Source organism: Neovison vison, chromosome 1 (assembly GCF_020171115.1).
Source record: "Neovison vison isolate M4711 chromosome 1, ASM_NN_V1, whole genome shotgun sequence".
In the NCBI taxonomy this organism is placed as follows: Eukaryota; Metazoa; Chordata; class Mammalia; order Carnivora; family Mustelidae; genus Neogale; species Neogale vison.
In genome coordinates, this window is record NC_058091.1 from 121,138,329 (window position 1) to 121,158,207 (window position 19,879).

At 42.6% G+C, this 19,879-nt stretch overlaps 1 pseudogene; it reads left to right on the forward strand.

The window, feature by feature from the left end:
* LOC122905860 overlaps positions 1 to 19,879 on the forward strand; it is a 90,515-nt pseudogene that overhangs the window by 46,624 nt on the left and 24,012 nt on the right.

Here is a 19,879-nt window from a genome sequence, read left to right on the forward strand (position 1 = left end):
CTTTTGCACAGCAAAAGAAACAGTTAACAAAACCAAAAGACAACTGACAGAATGGGAGAAGATATTTGCAAAAGACATATCAGATAAAGGACTAGTTTCCAAAATCTATAAAGAACTTAGCAAACTCAACACCCAAAGAACAAATAATCCAATCAAGAAAAGCCCAGAAGACATGAACAGACATTTCTGCAACGAAGACATACAGATGGCCAACAGACACATGAAAGAGTGCTCCATATCACTCGGCATCAGGGAAATACAAATCAAAACCACAATGAGATACCACCTCACACCAGTCAGAATGGCTAAAATCAACAAGTCGTTTCCTGAGGATGCAGAGAAAGGGGAACCCTCCTACACTGTTGGTGGGAATGCAAGCTGGTGCAACCACTCTGGAAAACAGCATGGAGGTTCCTCAAAATGTTGAAAATAGAACTGCCCTATGACCCAGCAATTGCACTACTGGGTATTTACCCTAAAGATATAAACATAGTGATCCAAAGGGGCACGTGCACCTGAATGTTTATAGCAGCAATGTCCACAATAGTCAAACTATGGAAAGAACCTAGATGTCCATCAACAGATGAATGGATAAAGAAGTGGTATATATACACAATGGAATACTATGCAGCTATCAAAAGAAATGAAATCTTGCCATTTGTGACAATGTGGATGGAACTAGAGAGTATCATGCTTAACGAAATAAGTCAAGCGGAGAAAGACAACTATCATATGATCTCCCTGATATGAGGAAGTGGTGATGCAACATGGGGGGTGAAGGGGGTAGGAGAAGAATAAATGAAACAAGATGGGATTGGTAGGGAGACAAACCATAAGTGACTCTTAATCTCACAAAACAAACTGAGGGTTGCTGGGCAGATGGGGGCTGGGAGAAAGGGGGTGGGGTTATGGACATTGGGGAGGGTATGTGCTATGGTGAGTGCTGTGAATTGTGTAAACCTGGCGATTCATAGACCTGTACCCCGGGGGATAAAAATGTATTATATGTTTATTTAAAAAATTAAAAATTAAAAAAAAAAGATTATCCACCAGGACCAGGTGGGATTCATCGCTGGGATACAAGGATGGTGCAACATTCACAAATCAATCAATGTGAGAGAAAAAATTAATATGAGAATATGAGAAGAGAGAAGAACCACATGGTCCTCTCAATTGGTGCAGAAAATCATTTGACAAAATCTAGCATCCATTCTTGATTAAAACACTTCAAAGTATAGGGATAAAGGGAACATTCCTGAACTTCATCAAATCTATCTATGAAAGACCCACAGCAAATATCAGCCCCAATGAGAAAAAGCTTGCAGCCTTCCTTTTGAGATCAGGTACAAGACAAGGATGCCCACTTTCACCACTCTTGTTCAACATAGCATTAGAAGTCCTAGCAACAGCAATCAGGCAACAAAGGGAAATAAAAGGTACCCAGATTGGTAATGAAGAAGTCAAACTCTCTCTCTTTGCAGATGACATGATTCTTTATATGGAAAACCCAAAAGACTCCACCCCCAAACTACTAGAACTCATACAGCAATTCCGCAACGTGGCAGGATACAAAGTCAATGTGCAGAAATCAGTGGCTTTCTTATACACTAACAATGAAAATACAGAAAGGGAAATTAGAGAATCGATTCCATTTACTATAGCACCAAGAACCATAAGATACCTGGGAATAAAGCTAACCAAAGAGGTAAAGTATCTGTACTCACGAAACTACAGAACATTCATGAAAGAAATTGATGAAGACACAAAAAGATGGAAGACCATTCCATGCTCTTGGATCAGAAGAATAAACATTGTTAAAATGTCTATACTGCCTAGAGCAATCTATACTTTTAATGCCATTCCGATCAAAATTCCACCCGTATTCCTGAAAGAGCTGGAGCAAATAAACCAAAAATTGGTATGGAATCAGAAGAGACCCCGAATCACTAAGGAAATGTTGAAAAACAAAAATAAAACTGGGGGCATCGTGTTACCTGATTTCAAGCTTTACTACAAAGCTGTGATCACCAAGACAGCATGGTACTAGCATAAAAACAGACACATAGACCAGTGGAACAGAGTAGAGAGCCCAGACATGGACCCTCAGCTCTCTGGTGAAAGACAAGGGAAACAAAAGCAAAAATAAACTATTGAGACGTCATCAAGACAAAAGGTTTCTGCACAGCAAAGGAAAAGGTTGAGAAAACTAAAAGACAGCATACAGAATGGGAGAAGATATTTGCAAGTGTCTTACCAGATATAAGGCTAGTATCTAAATCAATGCACAGAAATCAGTTGCATTTCTTTACACCTGCAACAAGACAGAAGAAAGAGAAATTAAGGAGTCAATCCCATTTACAATTTCACCCAAAACCATATGATACCTAAGAATAAACCTAACCAAACAGGCAAGGAATGTATACTCAGAAAACTATAAAGTACTCTTGAAAGAAATTGAGGAAAACACAAAGAAATGAAAAAATGTTCCATGCTCATAGATTGGAAGAACAAATATCGTGAAAATGTCTGTGCTAACTAAAGCAGATATAAGGCTAGTATCCAAAGTCCATAAAGAACTATCAAACTCAACATCCAAAAATAAAAAATCCAGTCAAGAAATAGGCAAGATAAATGGACAGACATTTCTGCAAAGAAGACATACAAATGGCCAACAGACATGTGAAAAATTGCTCCACATCCTTTGGCATCAGGGAAATACACATCAAAACCACAATGAGACACCACCTCACACCAGCAAGAATGGCTACCATTAACAACTCAGGAAACAACAGATGTCGGTGAGAATGCAGAGAAGGGGGAAATCTCTTAAACTGTTGGTGGCAATGCAAATTAGTACAGTCATGCTGGAAAACAGCATGGAGGTTCCACAAAAAGTTAAAAGTATAGCTACCTTACCCTACCCAGAAGTTGTACTACTAGGTATTTCTCCAAAGGTTACAAACATGGTGATCTGAAAGGGAACACATATGCCAATGTTTATAGAAGTGGTGTCCACAATAACCAAACTATGAAAAGATCCCAGATGTCCATCAGCAGATGAATGGATAAAGAAGAGGTGGTTATAGATAAAAGAATAGAATATTACTCAGCCATTAAAAGAATGAAATCTTTCTATTTGCAATGATGTGGATGGAACTAGAGGGTTTATGCTAAGTGAAATAAGTCAGAGAAAAAAAATAACATGATTTTAATCACATGTGTAATTTAAAAATCAAAACAGATGAACGTAGGGAAAGGAAGGAAAAACAAAATAAGACAAAATCAGAGAGGGAGACAAACCATAAGCCTCTCTTAACTATAGGAAACAGTGTTGCTGGATGCAAGGTGTGTGGGGATGTGGGGTAAGTGGGTGTTGGACATTAAGGAGGGCACTTGATGTAATGAGCACTGGGTGTCACTTGCAACTGATGAGTCACTAAACTCTTCCTCTGAAACTAATAATACACTACATGTGTATTAACTGATTTTATTTGTTTGTTTTGTTTTTTTTAATTTATTTTTTATTTATTTTCAGCATAACAGTATTCATTATTTTTGCACCACACCCAGTGCTCCATGCAATCCATGCCCTCTATAATACCCACCACCTGGTACCCCAACCTCCCACCCCCCGACCCTTCAAAACTCTCAGATTGTTTTTCAGAGTCCATAGTCTCTTATGGTTCACCTCCCCTTCCAATTTCCCCCAAATCCCTTCTCCTCTCTAACTCCCCATGTCCTCCATGTTATTTGTTATACTCCACAAATAAGTGAAACCATATGATAATTGACTCTCTCTGCTTGACTTATTTCACTCAGCAGAATCTCTTCCAGTCCCGTTAACTGATTTTATGTAAAAATAAAACTATTGTTCTTCCAGTCTCGTCCATGTTGCTACAAAAGTTGGGTATTCATCCTTTCTGATGGAGGCATAATACTCCATAGTGTATATGGACCACATCTTCCTTATCCATTCATCCGTTGAAGGGCATCTTGGTTCTTTCCATAGTTTGGCGACCGTGGCCATTGCTGCTATAAACATTGGGGTACAGATGGCCCTTCTTTTCACTACATCTGTATCTTTGGGGTAAATACCCAGTAGTGCAATTGCAGGGTCGTAGGGAAGCTCTATTTTTAATTTCTTGAGGAATCTCCACATTGTTCTCCAAAGAGGCTGCACCAACTTGCATTCCCACCAACAGTGTAAGAGGGTTCCCTTTTCTCCACATCCTCTCCAACACATGTTGTTTCCTGTTTTGTTAATTTTGGCCATTCTAACTGGTGTAAGGTGATATCTCAATGTGGTTTTAATTTGAATCTCCCTGAGGGCTAATAATACACTATAGAGTATTATGCCTCCATCAGAAAGGATGAATACCCAACTTTTGTAGCAACATGGACAGGACTGGAAGAGATTATGCTGAGTGAAATAAGTCAAGCAGAGAGAATCAATTATCATATGGTTTCACTTATTTGTGGAGCATAACAAATAGCATGGAGGACAAGGGGCGTTAGAGAGTAGGGAATTTGGGTAAATTGGAAGGGGTGGTCAACCATGAGAGACTATGGACTCTGAAAAACAATCTGAGGGGTTTGAAGTGGCGGGGGGGGGTGGGAGGTTGGGGTACCAGGTGGTGGGTATTATAGAGGGCATGGCTTGCATGGAGCACTGGGTGTGGTGAAAAAATAATGAATAATGTTTTTCTGAAAATAAATAAATTGGAAAAAAAATAAAACTATTGTTCTTACTAAAAATAAATAAAAATAAATAGATATAAATGTTTGTTAGAATTCACTAGTGAAGTGATTTGACTATGAGGTTTTATGTTTGTTTGTTTGTTTGTTTGTTACTGATTCAAATCTTGAATTACAAGTTAAAAGTATATTAGGCCCTCCATTGAGCTCCCCAGGCCCACCCCTTGTGCAGAATTTAGGTGTCACCTGGAAAAACCCCTTGCTTTTTCTCATTCTTGGGGTCCCTTGTTCATATTAGAAAGAGGATTTGGAGGTAGAGTCTCTACTGTCTAGGGGAAAGGGATAAAAGGGACAGTGTTAGGACCTGTCCAAGAAGAATGATGCTGAGAAACCCCTCACTGCAGCTACTCACTGCAGAATGAATCCTACACAGCAGGATCACAGAGCAGGGCACAAGGTTAGCTCAGCATGTGGAGCCCATCCAGGCCCAGTTGTTCCATGCCCAGCTCCTCCTCCATCCTCAAACCAGCCACAGCCAGGCTGTGGACACCTCAGTTCAGGCACTCTAGCCAACTCTGCCACAATCTCCTTAGAGAAACCTAGGGAGGACTCTCCTGGGAGGATCATGTTGGGTCCTGAGCCATGGAAGGAATAGTGGGACAAGTTCTGGTGGTTGAGAGCATGGGAGTCCTTGAGGCCATTCACTAGTCCCTCACCCCATAAAAGTCCAGGCCCTTTGGAAAACATGGAAGATCCTGCACAAGCCTAATTGCTGGGCTCTCCCTGCTGAACTGATTCAGCTGCTGGGACCAAGTTGTGCATGCCAGGAAGAGTTTGAGTCAGAGCAGCAGTCATCAAAGAGCATTCTATATGGAAACAGTCCCCAGGCTGAAGTCACTCATTGGCCAGTGGTAAGATTATTCCTTATACCCATGGAGCTGCATGGGTAGTGTCCCATAGTGCCATGGTCTTCTCAGGGGCTGCTCACTAAAAAAACTGCATTGAGCAGGCTTGAGAAGACCGCCCTAGCTAAGGTAGAAGCTTCAGGGTGGGTGGCTGGGTGGTCAGAAACATACTCAGGGGCCGAATGGGTATAGAGGCAGCCATTGGTCAGTGGGGAGTTTGCAGGTATCCAGGGAGCATCCTGAGTGAAGGAGGATGATGTAGGTTACATTATTGGCAACAACTGTTTGGGCAGCTACTGTTGGGACTCTCTGGTGTCAGGTGGGCCCATGAGCAAACTGAGGGGGCTGAGGGGCACATGATGGTGGGGGTATGTCCCAGTTGTAGAACCCGGGTAAGGGGAGGAACCCAGCATAGGAGATGAAGAAGGGGAGGAGGAATTGATGGAGGAGACAGCCAATCCACTGAATGAGAGGGAGGAGTCAGACAGTGATCAGTAGTTGTAGGAGCTTGGGCCTATGGTGGGAAACTGGTCAAGAAAGTCTAGAGGTCAGGACTGCTGGCAAAGTGTTCCAGGATGAGTCGCCGATCAGGAAATAAAGTCATGGATCATCATAGCCCAAGCTCAGGTCCAGACACTGGCCCCCACTGATGCCAATGGGGAATCACATTATGATTCAAATTGGAGGTACCATTCAAATTGGAGTTACCGTTGCCCCACTCAGGCTGGGATAGGCCATCTCCTCAGAGTCCTGTCAGGTGGAAAGTGCCAGGGGAAAGTGCAGGTTGGTGAGATCACGTAGAGAGCCTCTTGTGGTCATGGAAGGTGGGAGGACGGGCACACTGGCAAGCTGGTCAGGAGATGGAAAGATGTTCATTCCACAAAGTTCCAGGGGGTCAAGATGGCAGAGAAGTAGGAGACCATGTTTCAACAGTTCCCCTGAATTGAGCTAAATATCTACCAGAACACTCTGAACACCCATGAAATCAGCCTGAGATTTAAGATTATACACTTCTGGATCTCTACGGGGGCAGAAGAGCATCAGTGGAGAGGTCAGTGGATTGGGAATGCTGGGAGTGATATTGGAGGATAAACAGAAGGGGAAGGAGCCACCAGAAGCAATGTATTAGAAAGTAATACCCCAATATGAAAGTGCCCTGTGCTTGGGGACCAGCTTTTACCTGGAGTCTGGTTAAAAGCACTAAAAAAGAACAAAGGGTCGTAAGGGTCTTAAGGGTCTTAAGGGGCAATTGGTGGAATTGGGCAGCCACAGGAATGGACTTAAGGTCACAACCAGTGCCCACTCATGTCTGAGAGAGCCCGGCAGGGGCCCCAGTTGGTGGTCCTGAGCCTGCTGCTTTCCGCTGCTTGCACCACTGCACAGGCTGGGCACACCCTCATCCACGCCTGACAGAGCCTGGCTCAGGCTCCTGCCATAGGTCCCTGGACCCATACCCTTCTGCGACCTACACTGCTGCCGGTGTAAGTGCACTCACTGTGGGCATGGAACACAGACAGCAATCTCAGCCACAGGAGCCACCAGGATTGGGCTTGCCCAGACCAATATCGATTGTGGTTCTAGTGGCACAAGGATGCAGACAATGGGGGCCTCAGGCAACCACAGAGATGATGGCTGGGGGGTGAGCACCACCTGTGGGAGGTTGTGCTGTTCAGCGGAGTTTGCAGAAGGGGAGCCTGTGTGTTTTGGACCACAAAGAGGGGTGCAGACTGAGGCTTCTCTCTGAAGCCAAGGACTAGGTGCAGACTGTTTATTTGCACTAACCCTCTGAAAAGACACACACAGAATAAAACACGGAAGAACAAAAACCTCCAGAGAACCAAAGCCTGAAAAACTGGTTTCCACAGCCCAGCCCAAGCAAAACTGGCTGAAAAACAAAGAGGCGGGTCCCTTCCCCAGAAGACAAGCCCAAAGAATAAGAGAACAATAACCACAGGGTCTCCATTAAACTACAAAACCCCAACATCAGGGGACAACAATATATTAAGCCTCTGGTATTGTCACAAAACCTGTACATTTCATAGATACAACTTTTTTTTTAAAAAGATTTCATTTATTTATTTGATAGAGAGAGATCACAAGTAGGCAGAGAGGCAGGCAGAGAGAGAAAGGAGGAAGCAGGCTCCCTTCTGAGCAGAGAGCCCGATGCGGGACTCGATCCCAGGACCCTGAGATCATGACCTGAGCTGAAGGCATCGGCCTAACCCACTGAGCCACCCAGGCGCCCGATACAACTTTTTTTTTTTTAATTCATTCTGCCACGTTGCTGAGTTGCTGTATGAGTTAAATTTGTTCTCACAATTCTTCTTCTTTTATTTTTTTAACCTACTTACCATTACAACAAGATGTTTAATACAACATATTACATAATAACTTGAACTTGAACTTTTTTCATACATACACCCATGTTTCTTTTTCTTTTTCTTTATAGCTAGAGAGAGAGAGAGAGAGATAAATGATAGATATAGATATAAGCGTCAAGGTAATCCTTTTTCCCTGTTTTAATTTCCCTATATCTCTGGAAGGTTGAATCCTTTAACAAACATCACAAGATACACCCAGGGAATACTGAAATAACCTTCCTCACCCACATCAAAGCTTTATAAACACCTTCCCATTTATTCTTCTGTCACTGTTTCTGTGTATTTTTTTTGTACTATATAAATCTTATTCTTTGCTTTCATTTTGGCTGTATTTTCCCTTTTTTTTTCTTTCTTGTCTTTTACTTTTATCGATCTTTTTGTCTGTTTTTCTTTATGTATTTTATAAATCCAGGAAATTCACAGGACTGAGGTCAGGAGGAGCATGAAGATAGATTCCTAGCATCCTATGGCTTCAGCAAATGTTTATCTCTAGCAAGTTCTCCTCCACAGCAGGAACTTTTGAGTCCACTTCACCATTCAGAAAACCTCCACAGTGGCTGGGCATGTGCAGGGATGCTTTGGGCCTGGATAAGTGTCCTGAGAGCTGGTTTTGTCACACTGGTGTGAAGGGCAGACTGCAGGATTCCTGTTCAGTGCAGATGGTAGTCAAAACAATCAATCCTTCTGTGTATGGAAATTTCCCCAGGGCACCATTCTCCACCAGCTGCACTCCAGGGGAAGTGACAAATAGGCAGGACCACAGAGACAGCTATCATTGTATTGGGCATAGCGGGAAGTGGGGACACCATTCTTTGGGGATCTTGCTGCACCTGTTTCACAGCCCTGGTGTCCAGTGCTCCAGGATGAATACGGAGGCAAGTGGAGGGGGCTCTGGAACTCAGCCAGGCCAAGCCAATCTCATTATCACTGGGCAGAAAACCACCATAACCAGAGATCCTTGTGTATGCCTGTCACAATTTGGGGACATGTAGGCCCCCACATGTCATAACCCGATGCTCTCTGTCATCTCCACCTACCTCAGCAAGCCTGTCTTCCTGCCCCTCAGCTTCCACCTGCACCTTACAGATGGTGGAACTGGTCTGTTCTGATTTTGTACATCTTCCTAATTCAATCTTGGTTGGTGCATGTTTCTAGAAATGTGTCCATTTCCTCTAGGTATGAAGTTATTGGTATTTAATTGTTCATAGTCTCCTATGATTCTATATATTTCTGTCTCTTCAATTGTAATAGCTCCATTTTATTTCTAATTTTATTCAAATCTTACTTTTTTCTTAGATTAAATAAAAGTTTGCCATTTTCTTCATCGTTTAGAAGAACAACCTTGGATTTCATTAATCCTTCCTGTTATTTTTCTGGTCTCTATTTCTTTTACTTCCACTCTGATGATGATGATGATGATGATATTTCCTTCCTTTTGTTGACTTGGGTTTAATTTGCTCCCCTTTTTCTAGTTACTTGAGTTGTAAAGTTAAATATTTTGTTTGAGATCTTTCTAATTTTTATTGCTATAAACATCCTCTCAGAACTGCTTTTGCTAAAACCCACAGAATTTGGTATGTTGCATTTTCATTTTCACTTCCTTAAGATAATTATTTATTTCACTTTTATTTGTTTATATTTTATTATCTTATGTTAGTCACAATACCATACATCATTAGTTTTTGATGTAGTGTTCAAAGACTCATTAATTCCATATAATACCCTGTGCTTGATCCAACATGTGCCTCCTTAATTTAATACCTATCACCTCTTTGACATATTGGTTGTGTCACCAATATCACATTATTCAAGCACCCAATGCCCAGTAAATCAATGTCTGAAACACTGGTTTTGAAGCCAAGAAAGTTTCTTTATCACAAGGACAGCCCAATGAGAAGACCTGGGATCCTTCCCAAAGTTGCCTTGCCCTGTGGAGCCAAGGGACAGCTTCTATATGTTTGGAGAGGGAGGTGAATACATGAGAGGTGTGTGAGGTGTTTCTAGAAACCTTGGGAACGTGGGTCTTGAAACATCTGGAGCTCTCTGTTCTTCCAGAAAATGAGGCACCTTCAGGACTTGGTATGATTAGGTATGTCACATAGTTTCCAGACAAATGTTTCCATCTGGTTCCCATTCAGTTTCTATAATCAGTAAGAGAATGGGAGCAGAGGTAAAAAAAGAGAAGTTAATGATTGATCATGTGTAAGGCTGAGAGGTACATAAAACATAATTAAGGACAGAATAAAACACAATGTGAAGCTAAAGTGATAATGCAACTAATACAACTATAGTTCTACATATGCTTACAAAACAAGTCAAGGAACCGTGAGTCCACGCTCAGCTGTTTAGAATTATTTTCCACATATTTTTAGGTCTACTCACTTTCCTCTTGTTCATTCCTTTTTTTTTTCTTTTTTTTTTCATTCCTTTTTTTTAACATATTAATTTAATTTTATTTTTTTCAGTGTTCCAAGATTCATTGTTTATGCACCACACCCTGGGTTCCATGCGATACGTGCCCTCCTTAATACCACCACCAGACTCACCCAACCTCTCACACCCCTCCCCTCTGAAATCCGCAGTTTGTTTCTCAGAGTCCACAGTCTCTCGTGTTTCACCTCCTCATCTGATTTTCCCTAATTCACTTTTCCATTCCTTCTCCTAATGTCCTCCATGTCATTCCTTATGCTCCACAGGTAAGTGAAACCATATGATAATTGACTTTCTCTGCCTGACTTATTTCATTCAGCATAATTCCAATCCCATCTATGTTGATACAAAAGATGGGTATTCGTCCTTTCTAATGGAGATGTAATATTTCATTTTATATTTGGACCATATCTTCTTTATCCATTCTTCTGTTGAAGGACATTTTGGCTCCTTCCACAGGTTGGCAATTGTGGCCATTGCTGCTATGAACATTGGGGTACAGGTGCCCCTCTTTTCAGTACATTTATATCTTTGGGGTAAAACCCAGTAATGCAATTGCAGGGTTATATATAGGGTACCACTATTTTTAATTTTTTGAGGAATCTCCACACTGTTTTCCAAAGTGGCTGCACTGACTTGCATTCTCACTAACAGTGTAAGAGGGTTCCCCTTTCTCCACATCCTCTCCAACACTTAATGTTTCCTATCTTGTTAATTTTTACCGTTCTAACTGGTGTAAGGTGGGGGTATCTCAATGGGTTTTTTTAAAAAAAAAAGGTTTATTTATTTATTTATTTATTTGACACAGAGAGAGAGAGAGAGATAACAAGTAGGCAGAGAGGCAAGTGGAGACATAGGGGGAAGCAGGCTCCCTGCTGAGCAGAGAGCCAGATGAGGAACTGGATTCCAGGACCCTGGGATCATGACCTGAGCAGAAGGCAGAGGCTTTAACCCACTGAGCCACCAGGCCCGCCATCTCAATGTGATTTTGATTTCAATTTCCCTGATGGCTAATGATGGAACAGAGTAAAGAGTTCATATATGAGCCCTCAATCTATAGTCAAATAATCTTCAACAAAGCAGGATAAAATATCCAGTGGAAAAAATACAGTCTCTTCAATAAATAGTGCTGGGAAAATTGGACAGTTATTCTCCCACACCATACACAAAGATAAACTTGAAATGGACAAAAGACCTCAACATGGGGCAGGAAGCCATCAAAATCCTAGAGAAGAACATAGGCAGTAACCTCTTCGACACTGGCCAGAGGAACTTCTTTCAAGACATGCCTCCAAAGTCAAAGGAAACAAAAGTGAAAATGAACTTTTGGCATTTCATCAAGGTAAAAAGCTTCTGCAAAACAAAGGGAACAGTCAACAAAACAAAGCAGCAACCCACGGAATGGGAGAAGATATTTGCAAATGATACTACAGACAAAGGGTTGATATCCTCTTGTTCATTTCTACCTTCATACCATCGTTGTCAAAGAAGTTGGTTGATATGATTTCAATCTTCTCAATTTGCTACGATTTCTGTGCTCCATCATATGATCTAACATGGAGAATATTTTGTGTGTGTTTAAGAGGAGTATACATCTAGAACACTGGGGGGGGACAAGATGGCGGGGTACTAGGAAGAGGCGTCTTTTCAGCTGGTACCCCAAAGTGAGCTTATTACCTACCAAAGAACTCCGATCACCCATGAAATCAGCCTGAGATCAGAATTATACACGTCTGGAACTCTACAGGGGCAGAAGACGCCAGTGAGCAGATAAAGCGGAATGGGAACAGCGGACTGATATCAGAAGATAAACAAAAGGGGGAGGGAGCCACAAGAGGTGACCGGTGGGAAAGTAATACCCCAATACGAGCGAGAGTGCCCTGCGTCTGGGGACCAGCATTAACTTGGAGATTGGTTGAAAGCACTCCAAAAGAGCAAAGGATTGCAGGGGGAAATTGTGGGAATCGGGGTGGCTAGGGACAGGGGCTTAAGTCCCCGGTCCCAGACGGCCTCCCCGGCGCGGAGGCAGAGAGAGTGCGGCGGAGAAACCAGCTCCTGGTCCCTAAGCCGCCAGCGCGCCCCAGAGCGCGGGGGTTCCGGCTCCTGTGAGGGGATGGGAGCTGCGCCGGTCTGCAGAACGCGCGCTAGCCCTACCACAAAGCTTGAGATGCGTGTGCACGTCGCTCCAGCTCTCCTGGGTTACTAAGGCCCGGGGGCGCTACTTGACCTGCGCCATTGTTTCAAAGTCTAAGCCGCGCGCGCGAAACTCTTCCCCGGACAGAGGCGCGCAAAAGCCCAGCCTGAGGCTTACAGACCAGCGCCCCGTTCTCAGTGCCCCAGACGCGCGCCCGACCCACAGCTGCCTCTGAAAAGAGGTGCGCGCAAGCCGGGCACTCCCAACCCGGGCCGGCGGCAAAATCTCAGTGTGCGATCGCTGCTTGGAACCTCTCTGGCGGTCAGGAGCTCCCAGACAGCCGCCACTGCCTTGGCTTTGGGGATGAGCAAAAGATCCTGAGCCCCCAGGGTCTGCAACGTGGAACATGCACTGCCAGCGTCCAAGGGGGAATTTATTCAGCTTCTGCACCCAGACTGAGGCTTCTCTCTGAGACGGAGATCAGGAAGTGTTCCAGGGTGCACCTTGACTGCACCAGAGTTGATACATCCAGCTACATCTGTTCAGTCTTCTCCCACCAAATGACTAGGAGGAGGAATGCCCAACAGAAGAAAAATACAGAGGATGGGCCTTCTGCAACAGAGCTAACGGCTATCAACATAGACAATATGTCGGAAAGAGAATTCAGGCTAACAATTATCCAGGCAATAGCTAGGTTGGAGAAAGCCATGGATGACCAAACAGAATTGATTAGGGCCGAACTGAAAGTGACCAGACAGGATGTTCACAATGTTAGGGCGGAGTTTAAAGCTACCAGGGAGGAGGTCCACAATGCTCTCAATGAGTTCCAATCTAATCTAAACTCTCTCAAAGCTAGGGTAACTGAGACAGAAGATAAAATTAGTGATCTGGAAGACAAACAGATAGAGAGAAAGGATCAGGAGGAAGCCTGGAACAAACAGCTTAGATCCCACGAAAGCAGAATCAGGGAAATAAATGATGCCATGAAGAGTTCCAACGTCAGAATTATTGGAATCCCTGAAGGGGAGGAGAAAGAAAGAAGTCTAGAAGATATAGTGGAACAAGTCCTTCATGAAAATTTTCCCAATCTCGTGAATGGAACCAGCGTTCATGTACTAGAGGCTGAACGGTCTCCACCCAAGATTATACACTCCAAAAAAACATCACAACACCTGATAGTCAAATTGAGAAATTATAATTGTAGGTATAATCTCTTGAAAGCCGCCAGGGCAAAGAGGCTCCTTACTTACAGAGGGAAGCCCATCAGAATAACGTCAGACCTGTCCACAGAGACCTGGCAAGCCAGAAGAGGCTGGCAAGATATATTCAGGGCACTAAATGAGAAGAACATGCAGCCAAGAATACTTTATCCAGCAAGACTGACATTCAAAATGGATGGAGAGATAAAGAGTTTCCAAGACCGGCAAGGCTTAAAAGACTATGCAACCACCAAGCCGATACTGCAGGAAATATTAAGGGGGGTTCTATAAAAGAGGAAAAATCCCAAGACTAGCATTGAACAGAAATATAGAGACAGTCTACAGAAAGAAAGACTTCAAAGGTAACTCGATGTCAATAAAAACATATCTATCAATAATCACTCTCAATGTGAATGGCCTAAATGCACCCATAAAACAGCACAGGGTTGCAGATTGGATAAAACGACAGGACCCATCCATATGCTGTCTACAAGAGACCCATTTTGAACCTAAAGATACACGCAGACTGAAAGTGAAGGGGTAGAGAAGCATCTTTCATGCCAATGGGACTCAAAAGAAGGCTGGGGTAGCGATTCTCATATCAGATAAATTAGCCTTCTAACTAAAGACTGTAGTCAGAGATACAGAAGGACACTACATAATCCTTAAAGGGACTATCCACCAAGATGATCTAACAATTGTAAATATCTATGCTCCCAATATGGGAGCAGCCAATTACTTAAGAAAACTGTTAATCAAGATAAAGAGTCATATTGATATGAATACATTAATTGTAGGAGATCTTAACACGCCTCTTTCAGAATTAGACAGATCATCGAAGCAGAAAATCAATAAATAAACAAGAGCATTGAATGACACATTGGACCAGATGGACCTCATAGATATATACAGAACATTCCACCCTAAAACAGCAGAATACTCATTCTTCTCAAGTGCACACGGAACCTTCTCCAGAATAGACCACATACTGGGTCACAAATCAGGACTCAACCGATACCAAAAGACTGAGATTATTCCCTGCATATTCTCAGATCACAATGCTTTGAAACTGGAGCTCAATCACAAGGAAAAGTTCCGAAGGAACTCAAACACCTGGAAGCTAAAGACCACCTTGCTTAAGAATGCTTGGATCAACCAGGAGATCAAAGAAGAACTGAAACAATTCATGGAAACCAATGAGAATGAAGACACTTCGGTCCAAAACCTATGGGATACAGCAAAGGCGGCCCTAAGGAGAAAATATATAGCCATCCAAGCCTTGCTCAAAAAATTGAAAAATCCAGAACACACCAGCTGTCTCTACACCTTAAAGAACTGGAGGATCAACAACAAATCAAACCAACTCCACACATAAGAAGGGAAATCATCAAGATTAGAGCTGAGATCAATGAGGGAGAAACCAGAGATACAGAGAATGTATCAATGAAACTAGAAGCTGGTTTTTTGAAAGAATCAATAAGATCGATAAGCCACTGGCTACACTAATCAATAAGAAATAAGTCAAGCAGAGAGAGTCAATTATCATATGGTTTCACTTATTTGTGGAGCATAACAAGTAGCATGGAGGACAAGGGGAGTTAGAGAGGAGAGGGAGTTCAGGGAAATGGAAGGGGAGGTGAACCACGAGAGACTATGGACTCTGCAAAACAATCTGAGGGGTTTGAAGGGGCGGGGGGTGGGAGGTTGGGGGAACCAGGTTGTGGGTATTAGAGAGGGCACGGATTGCATGGAGGACTGGGTATGGTGCAAAAACAATGAATATTGTTACGCTGAAAATAAATAAATTTAAAAAAATAACCAAGAAAAAGAAATCAAGTGGAAAAAATAAAATTTTGCAGACTCATTCAGCCCTCATTCCCTTCATATCAAGCAGTATAAAGGCTCCATGAAAAAACAAATACACACAAACTAATAAAGAAAAAAAGAGAAACACAAAAGACTCAACTATAGGGAACAAACTGGTGGTGGTTGGTGGATGAGGGTTGGGTGAAATATGTGAGGGGGATTATGGAGTACAATTACCAAGATGAGAACTGAGACATGTATAGAATTGTTGAATCACTATATAATACACTTGAAACCAATCTAATCCTGTGCTCTACTGTAATTTAGAGAACAATTTTTTTAATTATAAATAAATAAGAAATAGACACTAGAACACTTTAAAAATTCATTTTTTGCTGAATTTACATGAGGCATGATAATATAAATGAAATATAAATGATGATTAAAATTTTTTAAAAGAAATAATTTTCATTACCAAAAGAAACATGACCTCTGGTAGTAAAATTCAGCCTACCCCAAATCAGCTCAAACAAGAGTCAACTTTTATCTTCTGCTACCTGAGGATAAGGTATAAACTAACTATTCTCATAACCACACCAGGAGTCTGTATCCAGAGCAGGAGGGCAGGACACCAGCTCACCCAGGACCAGCCTCAATCCTTTTGCTTCAGGGAATCTGCAGCTTCAATAAGAACCACCATGATGGGTCTGAGACTATGTTGGGCCCTTAGAGGGATATAACATTGGGCTACAAGAAAGTAATGAAGATTTGGCTCCTTGGAAAGCACCATCAACACCAGATCCTGGACTGAACCCCTGCCCTGAAAGGTTCACATTCTCTTCCAAAGAAGGATAAAGCACAGGGTCCTCTCCAGGCCCACTAACCACAGAGAAAATGGCCAGGGACACATCTCCTAACCGAGACATGATGTACAGAAACAGAGAGCAAGTGGAAGAAGCTAAAGGGAAGGAGAAAATGTGGAAGCTATCAGTCATGTTATAAAAGCAGACAACACCTTTGTTGAGGTCCAGGAAAACCCTTACCCTGTGGAGAACTTGCATAAGGATTAGTTGAGTCACAGTGATGGTGCAGGCATAATATATTGGCAAAGTGCCCACAGTCCAGAACCCCTTTTCTGGGAACTTTTGTGCCAGTCCTACTTCTTCACACCTTCCCTACAGACCACCAGAGCCCACTCATTTCGGTTTCCATAGTTGATCTTCACCTTGCAATAACATCACGGTGATGTTTGGAGCTCACAGTCCAGGATGCTGTGTCTCTCCTGTATCCTCAAATGTGTCCATCCAGATCATATTAGTCTTTTTATCAGAGACATCAAGGTCAGGATGTGCAGCCTCTGGATCTAGAGTGCCAGATACTGCAGAGAGAGTTGCCAATCATGCAAGGCCTTCCCCTGCCCTATAAGAAGGCACACTACCACCACCCCCCAAGATACCTAGCTGCAGGGAGGTCTAAGCCTTCTGAGATTAGAGCATTGTGACTCAGGCCCATAGCCCTCCAAACAAGAGAAGTAACCATGAGAGTGATTAGGGGGTTAGATATGTCACAGGAAACTTAAGGATCAGACGATACTCCATGGACTGAGGGATATCTCTTTAGCATCCAATATCACTCACACCCACCAATCCCAGCCACATGACTTTCACTGCCCCATCCAAGCCCACCACCATTGATGGAGCCACCATCTGAATCATCAGCAAGCTAAAGGACATGTCAGCAGCCATTGGGCGGCAGTAGAAACACCCAGAAAGAAATGAAAGTAACTCACAGGCCTGGAACTTCTCCTTCTTCCAAGCTACAAGGGAAGCACATTTCCCAAAAGTGAACAAAAACTAGAGATTTGAGGAGATTGTACACAACAATGTCAATATCTAGGCATCTGAAATACAGTGATGCAAGAATTATAGGGAAATATACTTTGGAAACATTCAACCAATGAATTTATTTCTTTTACACACACACACACACACACACACACACACACACACACACACACTTGGAGCCATCCTACTACACCCTTCCCAGGAAAGACAGGCCATAAAATTTAACACCACTGAGAGGTTGGATAACAATCTGAAAATAAGATTCTATTCCCAGTTTTTTTCAGTATCAAATTATGCTTTCTTAATCCCTAGCTACACATCCACCCTGAAAGCTAAGTTTTCTTAAGAAAGAACTGGAGGGATCAAAATTTCTGAGTTCTCTGTGGTGTTTGGGTGGTTCAGTCAGTTAAGCACCTGACTCTTGATTTCCGCTCAGGTCATGATCTCAAAGAGTCATGGGATCAAGCTCTGTGTTGAGCTCTGCACTTGGTGGGGAGTCTGCTCGAGTATTCTCTCTCTTTCTCTGTCTCCTTCTGCCTCTCCTCCCACTCATTTTGTCTGTCTTTCTAAAATAAATAAATAAATTTCTTTAAAAATTCTTGAGGCCTCCATTTATTTAACTGATTGAACTGATCTTGTAGGCTGACAATGTACAGACAATGCTCCTTGGTGGAGCTGCACTTTGAAGATGACTATCAGCCATGGGTGAGGAGAACTCTGGATACTCCATTAGAGAAATCTGGCCCAGTCAGGAGGCGGCAACAGAGAGATTTCAAGGAAGATAGAGAAAGAAGTTCAAAGAAGGAATAACATACATCCAATGAGAGGTCAGACACTAATGAATTTGCTTCCCTTTTCAATGGAGTATTGGGAGGAATATCATTACTATATGTATGGGGAAACCCAAAAGTATTGGGGTTACTCATCTACTTCTCTCTGTAATACCTCACAGAGCTCAAAAGTACCAGGAGACACATTATATGATAGGTTCCAAATATGGCCATGTCCAATGCCTTAGAAATTATAAAATTGTTGCAACAGAGAGAACATTACAGATGTGATTACGATTAAGGAACTTGAGATGGGGTTGGGACAGAGGGAGAAAACAATGTCCACAAACACCTAAATGGAACCCCAAACCCAAGTGTCCTATGCACCAGATCAAGTTACCCTCTGTAGCCTGAGGTCCTGAGTTGAGCAAGAGGAGAGCACAGGGCCCTCCTCCCCCAATGGCCCAAGGACACATATACTCTTACAACCCTCATACTCCCTTTTGGGAAAACAAAGGAAGCTAACTGATCAAAGCAAAACTTACATGTCAGAAGAATGAAATGTCTGCAGTGGGAGAGCTGTTACCTCCAATAGGGCAGAGACTCGGAACAAAATTAAAACATTCATAAAAATAAGGAAATGACATTTTCTTGAACATTTGGGATGTAATTCTGTGACCCCCACTCCCACTTACACAGATTTATTCAGATAAATGGGCTTTTCTGTCTGTGTTGATTTGCTTGATGGAAACAGATCACTTAAAATGGCTGACCCCTGTGACCCTGAGAAAAAGAAACTTTGTTTACTTGTTCTTCACTGAGAGATTAGTTGACTCCCAGTGAACACATTTCTATATAAATACTGATACGCATTAGCAAAGAAGAGGAATCAGAAGGAGAAGGAGAAGGAAGAGAAAAAAGGGAGTTGGCATTCCATTCTGAGACTTTACAATGCAACCAGAGCTATGCTATCCATTTCAGAGGATTAAGTGCATTCTTCATTTCATTTCCACAGAAAGTCTTTCATTATGGATTATTTTTCCAATTTCGTGAATAAGATGAGATCAGACATCAGTCTACCTCACACTATGAGTCCATCAATGTGAAAATGTTGATTCTACCATAAGGGTGTCTGTCCTGACAAAATAAACAGGTATACAAAGTTCACATTATTTTCCCACATAGGCTTCTTTTTCTTTCCAAATTTTTATTTAAATTCCAGTTAGTTAGCATACAGTGTAGTATTAGTTGCAAGTGGAGCATTTGCTGACTCATCACTTACATACAACACCCAGTGCTCATCACAAGTGCCCTCCTTAATCCCTGCCCCTCATCTAGCCAACCCCCATCCTTGCCCCTCCAGCAATCCTCACTTTCTTCTCTAGAGTTAAGAGTCTGTTACAAGGTATACTTTGACACACATGCGCTTCAGTACAATAGAGAAGGGAGAGATGCTAAAAGAAGAATAGTTGATCCTCATTTTTAACAAATAAATCCCAAGAACCAGTAAGGCTCTCTGAAGGGATTTCCTCATACATTTGGCCCCCAGGCCTCCTTCACCCATGGCTCCCCCTTCTCTGCTGTCACAGTCATTATCCCTGACGGGGAACACAAACAGCCAAACACAGAAGAACACATGTTACACAGGTTCAAAGGGCCCAGATCTTAACCCACCCCATTGTTAAAGGATGCTCTGGATAAACTCTCATTGCATT